This window comes from Octopus sinensis, linkage group LG25 (assembly GCF_006345805.1).
Source record: "Octopus sinensis linkage group LG25, ASM634580v1, whole genome shotgun sequence".
NCBI lineage: Eukaryota > Metazoa > Mollusca > Cephalopoda > Octopoda > Octopodidae > Octopus > Octopus sinensis.
The window spans coordinates 21,766,827-21,775,159 of record NC_043021.1 but is presented as its reverse complement, the minus strand read 5'-3'; the positions used below and the strand labels follow the sequence as shown (position 1 = coordinate 21,775,159).

General features: G+C 40.1%; 1 protein-coding gene and 1 non-coding gene across 2 annotated transcripts in view; one reads left to right on the top strand and one right to left on the bottom strand.

Annotated features, from left to right (window-relative positions):
- Nucleotides 1-8,333, bottom strand: part of LOC115224531 — a 485,382-nt gene that overhangs the window by 303,790 nt on the left and 173,259 nt on the right. The gene's annotated exons all lie outside the window — the stretch shown is intronic.
- On the top strand, nt 8,193-8,311 carry LOC115224587. The gene has a single exon (XR_003882868.1). It is a non-coding gene; the product is annotated as a 5S ribosomal RNA (ribosomal RNA).

Genomic DNA, 8,333 nt, shown 5'->3' with positions numbered 1-8,333 from the left:
GAACTTTGTTGAGGTAGAGCTTTTCTATGGTCAGATGCTTTTTCTATCACCAAACTTGCCGCCAAGTGAGATATTATATCCGCCAGTTCTTAGAATAACAAACAGCAGCTCATTGGAGGCACATAACTTTTACTCCTTTACTTGCTTCAGTCATTAGACTGTGGTCATGCTGGAGCAGCGCTTTGAAGAAATTTTAGTTGAATGAATCAACCCTCTTTTACTTGTTTCAGTCATTTGACTGTGGCCATGCTGGAGCACCGCCTTTAATCGAGCAACTCGACCCCGGGACTTATTCTTTTGTAATACTATCGGTCTCTTTTGCCGAACTGCTAAGTAACGGGAACATAAACACACCAGCATCGGTTGTGAAGCAATGCTAGGGGGACAAACACAGACACACAAACACACACACGCATATATATATATATATATATAAAATATTATTTGAGACAAAACCACTATTTTGCAAAACAAACAAGGAAAGACTTAATCAATACATAAAATTTAATAAATAGTCAAAAAAACCGCCACTACATATATACGACGGGCTTCTTTCAATTTCCATCTACCAGATCCACTCACAAGGCTTTGGTCGGCCCGGGGCTATAACAGAAGACACCTGCCCAAGATGCCACGCAATGGGACTGAACCCGGAACCATGTGGTTGGTAAACAAGCTACTTACCACACAGTCACTCCTGCCCTGGTAATTTTTTTTTTTTTTAAGTATGGTACTTACTTTATAGGTCTCTTTTGCTGAACCACTAAGTTGCAGGAGTACAAATACACCAACACTGGTTGTCAAGCAGTGATGGGGGACAAACACCAACACAAAGGCACACACGCACACATACACACACGGATATGTCTATATACAAGGAGCTTCTTTCAGTTTCAGTCTACCAAATCTACTAACAAGGTGTTGGTCAGCGTACGACCACACAGTGGGACTGAATCCAGAACCACATGGTTAGAAAACAAGCTTCTTACCACACAGCCACACATGCACCCAAGCCTCTTCTCCTTATCTCCTCAAAGACATACAGCATCTCGAAAGAGTCCAGAAGCTGGCTACCCACATGGTTCTTGGTCTCAAGCATTTGTCTTATGAAGAAAGGCTGAAGACGCTCGACCTTTATTCTCTAGAAAAACGACGACGCCGTGGTGATCTCATTCTTGCTCACAACATCATAAGCGGAAAGTGTAACCTCTCGAAAGAGCTGTTCTTCACTCCTGCTCCAGAGCGTTGGCTGCGGGGTCATTCCGAAAAGCTCTATCTGCGACGATTTCATCTCAATCGAAGGAGAGGGGCTTTCTCCGTCCGGGTTGCGGATCCGTGGAATAAGCTAACGGACAAGATAGTGAAGATGCCGACGACCGCTCGGTTTAAAGTCTCCCTTGACCGCAAGTGGCCTGAACTCTTTACATGAACACCACCCTGTACATAACTCCATGTCCCCCTACATGGCCTTGCTTTTTGCTTTTTGAGCCAAAAAATTAACTAACTAACTAACTAACTAACTATTATAAATATATAAATAAAGCATAAAGTCAGAATGTGTGAGAGGTCAAGATAGGACTATTTTCGGGTATAACTTCCATATGATTACAGCTGTTTCATAAACTTCTTCATGTCATTTCATTTTCAATAAGCAAAGAATTACACCTACATGCCTGCATCAATATCTCTGCTCAGCATTATGCAAAACAATTGTATAATCACAAATAGATGCAAATAAAGAAAGCTAGCTCATCAGTCAGATCACCATAGCATCCTAATTATGTCTGTGGAGGCGCAATGACCCAGTGGTTAGGGCAGCGGACTCGCGGTCGTAGGATCGCGGTTTCGATTCCCAGACCGGGCGTTGTGAGTGTTTATTGAGCGAAAACACCTAAAAGCTCCACGAGGCTCTGGCAGGGGATGGTGGTGATCCCTGCTGTACTCTTTCACCACAACTTTCTCTCACTCTTACTTCCTGTTTCTGTTGTACCTGTATTTCAAAGGGCCAGCCTTGTCACTCTCTGTGTCACGCTGAATCTTCCCCGAGAACTATGTTAAGGGTACACGTGTCTGTGGAGTGCTCAGCCACTTACACGTTAATTTCACGAGCAGGCTGTTCCGTTGATCGGATCAACCGGAACCCTCATCGTTGTAACTGACGGAGTGCTTCCAATTATGTCTACAATGGAGACCAAGGCTTCAACCACGATTTTTAAGAAATGTTGTGGAAAACTAGCTCAAGAAGGCAGGGATGTTAGTCCCTGAGATCCCTTTCAGAGTCCCCTACCTATTATATATACATGTATATTCAAATCCACAAGCACCAAGATGTTTTCACAACCAACTAAAATCTCACAGAAGCAAATCTTTCTGCCCACGCAGAAGGTTATTGTGAACAAGTGGAGGATCTGTGCCATCAAACAATGGTTGGATATCAACAAACCAGTGAGCTGCAGAACAGCTTCATTGTAAACCATGCTCGTTGCATTTTTGTACACCATTTGGTACTTGGCATGGAGGCCAAGAGAGGCAGCCAGATGGCCAGCGATGAGAACTGGCTCACTCACCACCCAAAGGTATTTTGCTCCTGGACAGGGCAGTCAATGTCAACCTACTGACAGACAGCCAACATCGATAGACCATGCTCGTTGCATTTTTCTTCACCGTTTGGTATTTGGCATGGAGGCCAAGAGAGGCAGCCAGATGGCAGAGCGATGAGAACTGGCTCACTCACCATCCAAAGGTGTTTTGCTCCTGGACAGGGCAGTCAATGTCAACCTATTGACAGACAACCAACATCGATAGACCATGCTCGTTGCATTTTTGTACACCATTTGGTACTTGGCATGGAGGCCAAGAGAGGCAGCCAGATGGCAGAGCGATGCCAACTGCCTTACTCACCATCCAACAGACAGCCAGCATCAACAATATCTGCTGAAAGGAGTAGGATATTATTATCCCATTTTGTCAAAGTGAAAAGAATTGTCACATTCGTACTACAAGTGTAATATACTGGCAAAGTCTTTTTGTAATCACAATCACCTAAGTAGAGAAATAAATGAAAAACAGTTGGCTTAAAATCTTCCTCTGTAAATTGTCATTAAGCAAATCAGTGATCAGTCTACATGTGATGCAGGTGTCAAACGAATCACTTCCGCTGACCTGTGAATTAAGGTGTGAAAAAGCACTAATTGATCTGCAAGTGTTTTCAAAAGTACATAGATGCCAACAACACTTTACATTTTCTAGTGAAGTAAAACCATTATGCTTGCCTGAAGGTGCCAGAAAATGAGTACGTGTAAAGATAAATGAAATTATGTACACATGTACTATTAGTGAACTGAAACGACAGCGAGTGTGTATGTGAGTGTGCACGTGTGTGCGCGCGCGTGTGTGTGTGTGTGTGTGAGATCAGTGTGGATTTGATTTGCCAGCTAAAATGGTCATTGCTCTATGCCAGCTGAAATACCACATTAAATCTGATGCAGTTTACAAGTTCCTTAATTTGCAAAACTGCCCCATTTTTGCTCTGTGCCGTTGTTTCATTCTAACATCTATTTCTTTACTAGCCACAAGGGGCTAAACATAGAGGGGACAAACAAGGACAGACAAACGGATTAAGTCGATTAGATCGACCCCAGTGCGTAACTGGTACTTATTTAATCGACCCCGAAAGGATGAAAGGCAAAGTCGACCTCGGCGGAATTTGAACTCAGAACGTAACGGCAGACAAAATACGGCTACGCATTTCGCCCGGCATGCTAACGTTTCTTATTTCTTTATTGCCCACATGGGGCTAAACATAGAAGGGACAAACAAGGACAGACAAAGGGACTAAGTCGAATACATTGAACCCAGTGCGTAACTGGTACTTAATTTATTGACCCCGAAAGGATGAAAGGCAAAGTCGACTTCGGCGGAATTTGAATTCAGAACGTAACGGCAGACGAAATACCTATTTCTTTACTACCCACAAGGGGCTAAACACAGAGGAGACAAACAAGGACAGACAAACGGATTAAGTCGAATAAATCGACCCCAGTGCGTAACTGGTACTTATTTAATCGACCCCGAAAGGATGAAAGGCAAAGTCGACCTCGGCGGAATTTGAACTCAGAATGTAACGGCAGACAAAATACGGCTACGCATTTCGCCCGGCATGCTAACGTTTCTTATTTCTTTATTGCCCACATGGGGCTAAACATAGAAGGGACAAACAAGGACAGACAAAGGGACTAAGTCGAATACATTGAACCCAGTGCGTAACTGGTACTTAATTTATTGACCCCGAAAGGATGAAAGGCAAAGTCGACCTTGGTGGAATTTGAACTCAGAACGTACGGCAGATGAAATAACCTATTTTTTTACCCCCACAGGGGCTAAAACGAGAGGACAAACAAGGACAGACAAACGGATAAGTCGATTATATCGACCCCAGTGCATAAGTGGTACTTATTTAATCGACTCCGAAAGGATGAAAGGCAAAGTCGACTTCGGCACAATTTGAACTCAGAATGTAACGGCAGACGAAATACGGCTACGCATTTCGCCCGGCGTGCTAACGTTTCTGCCAGCTCGCCGCCTTATCTAACATCTAATTAGACAGAGGAATTTTCTGTAAACTCCTGCAATGTTTGAAGACCAGAGTAAGTCCTGGGGTCAATTTGCTCAACTAAAGGTGGTGCTCCAACATGGCCACAGGCAATGACTGAAACAAGTAAAAGAGTTTTTTTTTTTTTTTTTTTGTACTTGTTTCAGTCATTTGACTGCGGCCATGCTGGAGCACCGCCTTTAGAGTGGTGAAAGAGTACAGCAGGGATCACCACCATCCCCTGCCGGAGCCTCGTGGAGCTTTTTAGGTGTTTTCGCTCAATAAACTCACACAACGCCCGGTCTGGGAATCGAAACCGCGATCCTCCGACCGCAAGTCCACTGCCCTGACCACTGGGCCATTGCGCCTCCAGTTATGTATATATATTTATTTATTTATTTATTTTTCCCTTTCTTTGTTTATTTGTTTATTTATGAATTTGCAGTTCTGTCCATCCTTTTCAACATCTGTTTATTGTCTCCGAAATTTGAATAAATCTGACCTCTTTTCACACTTCTGATGACAGAGTGTCAAGACAAACATAAATGAACCGAATTCCTCTGACACACAATTCATATATATATACATATATATAGATGAAAATACATATATACATACATATACATATATAAATACATACACAAACATGTGTGTGTGTGTGTATATATATATATATATATATATATATATATATATATATATTATATTTATATATATACCTATATATATATATTTATATGTATTATGTATATATATATATATGTATGTATATGTGTATATATATATATATTTATATTTATATATATATATATAGTGTGTGTATATATATTTATATATTTATATTATATATATATATTTATATATATATATATTATATTTATATGTATATATATATCTATATGTATGTATAATGTGTATATATATATACTATATATATATTATACACACATGTATGTATATATGTGTGTATATATATATATATATATATATATCTGTGATTATAGACTATGTCTTACACTCAAGAAGAAGGCCGATTACATTGGAAGAATCATCTTACAAGTGCTCGAAATGTATGTTTTATGGATGTTGAAAAACCATCCTGCATATGTTAAACCTTTGGAGGTTGAAGACCATTGATGTCAGCTTCGACCGAGATAATAAGAAGATGGAACAGTCTTCAGGAGACCATAAAAACAGCAACTTGTTTAACGTTATTAAAATTATGTAACAAAACATAAGACACACATACATCTGAACCTCAGAGGACACACAGACACACACACAGATATGTGTTTGTGTGTAATAGCAAAGAAGCTGACAGGCTAAATGGTCAGTGCAGTCATCTTATGAGGGTAGAAAGAGGAGGATTAATGTACAATAAAATGTCTAGCATATGCCGACTCCTTGTCAATTGAAGCCTATGGATGTTTCTACTATCATGAGAGAAGGCAGGAGCAGCATTTATATATATATATATACTCTTTACTCTTTTACTTGTTTCAGTCATTTGACTGCGGCCATGCTGGAGCACCGCCTTTTTTTAGTCGAGCAAATCGACCCCGGGACTTATTCTTTGTAAGCCCGATACTAATTCTATCGGTCTCTTTTGCCGAACAACTAAGTGACAGGGACGTAAATACACCAGCATCGGTTGTCAAGCAATGCTAGAGTGACAAACACAGACACACAAACATATACACACACATGCATATATACGACAGGCTTCTTTCAGTTTCCGTCTACCAAATCCACTCACAAGGCTTTGGTCGGCCCAAGGCTATAGCAGAAGACACTTGCCCAAGATGCCACGCAGTGGGACTGAACCCGGAACCATGTGGTTGGTTAGCAAGCTACTTACCACACAGCTACTCCTGCGCCTTTAATTTTATTTTTTAGGGATAAAAATTCCGGCATAACAGGGGTTCAAATTATTCTCAATGAAGAAATATATATTTTCATTTAGAGATAGTTGGCCCCTTCATCCCACCATATAAAAGAATTTTAATTTAAATACTTAATTACAAGTTATAAAGTAGTAAGTATTCAAATTAAAATTCTTTTATATGGTAGGATGAAGGGGCCAGCTATCTCTAAATGAAAATATATATATATTTCGTTTTCGGATTTGGTTTGCAAGATTCTTTATTTGAGTTCGTGTGTTGAAGCATATTCTGTTGTGTCTGGGGAGAGTCATTCTCTTTTAGTGCCTTATTTTTGTTGCAAGACGCAACGAAAAGTTTAGAAAATAAAAATAAGAAATAAGTGGAAATTTTACCGGTGAGTGTGTTAAATAATAAGGCACTGAAAGAAATGACTCTCCCCAGACACAACAGTATATATATATATATATATATATATAGTCAATCCAAACGTGAACAAGCAAGAAAAAGCAACAATACAAGGACATGGTATAAGTGCAGTGTTATTGGACGCTCAGGAATGGAAAAAAAAGAAAGAGGATTTCATGTTTCGAGCGGAGCTCTTCATCAGAAATTTAGAAAAAGTCCAAAGAAGAGAAGACTGAGAAAGAAAAAAATATAGCATATACATATAGGCGCAGGAGTGGCTGTATGGTAAGTAGCTTGCTAACCAACCACATGGTTCCGGGTTTAGTCCCACTGCGTGGCATCTTGGGTAAGTGTCTTCTACTATAGCCTTGTGAGTGGATTTGGTAGATGGAAACTGAAAGAAGCCTGTCGTATATATGTATATATATATATGTATGCGTGTGTGTGTTTGTGTGTCTGTGTTTGTCCGCCTAGCATTGCTTGACAACCGATGCTGGTGTGTTTACATCCCCGTCACTTAGCGGTTCGGCAAAAGAGACTGATAGAATAAGTACTGGGCTTCCAAAGAATAAGTCCCGGGGTCAATTTGCTCGACTAAAGGCGGTGCTCCAGCGTGGCCGCAGTCAAATAACTGAAACAAGTAAAAGAGTAAAAGAATATATACTATATTAATTTCAAAGCCTGGTTCAGGGCCACCAGATTTCTGGGAAGGGGTAATGTGATTCCATTGAACCCCAATAATCAACTGGTGCTTATTTTGTCAACCCAGGCAAAGTTGCCCCTCAGCAGAATTTGATCTCAGATCATAAAGATGGTAGAAATGCTGTAAAAAACATTTTGCCTAATGAACTAATAATTCTACCAGCTTGTCTTATATCTATTCAGCCTTGGTTTTTTTATCTCGTTACACAAATAATTCATATATGCACATGCTGACATAGAACCAACATTGAACCCTTTATTCGCACTATTACCGAATTTGGAACTTAACTATGGTCTGTCTATAGCACTTATTCAGCATTACCTGAAACCTTTGGGTCTCAATGACACCATTATCTCTTATAACCTCAACATATATCTAGATATATATATACAAACACACACACACACACACACACATATATATATATACATATATATGTAACTAAAGTTTAATTCATTATCTTTCTTTTGCTCACCTACAACCCAGTGTGCTATTCTCGGGGATTTTAAGGTGGTAAGAGTGTCTTTTGGCATCTATTTTCCCTGTGCGCAGAGAGGCTTATAGCCAATCCCTTGTTATAATTATGTCTTATAATTATCAAATATATATGGCTTACGGCCATATCATGTTGAAAGCACCAGTTCTTGTCCGGTCACCGAAGTTAAGCAACATCGAGCCTAGTTAGTACTTAGATGGGTGACCGCTTGGGAAACCTTGGTGCTGTAAGCATTCCATTACTAAGCGGCGGTGC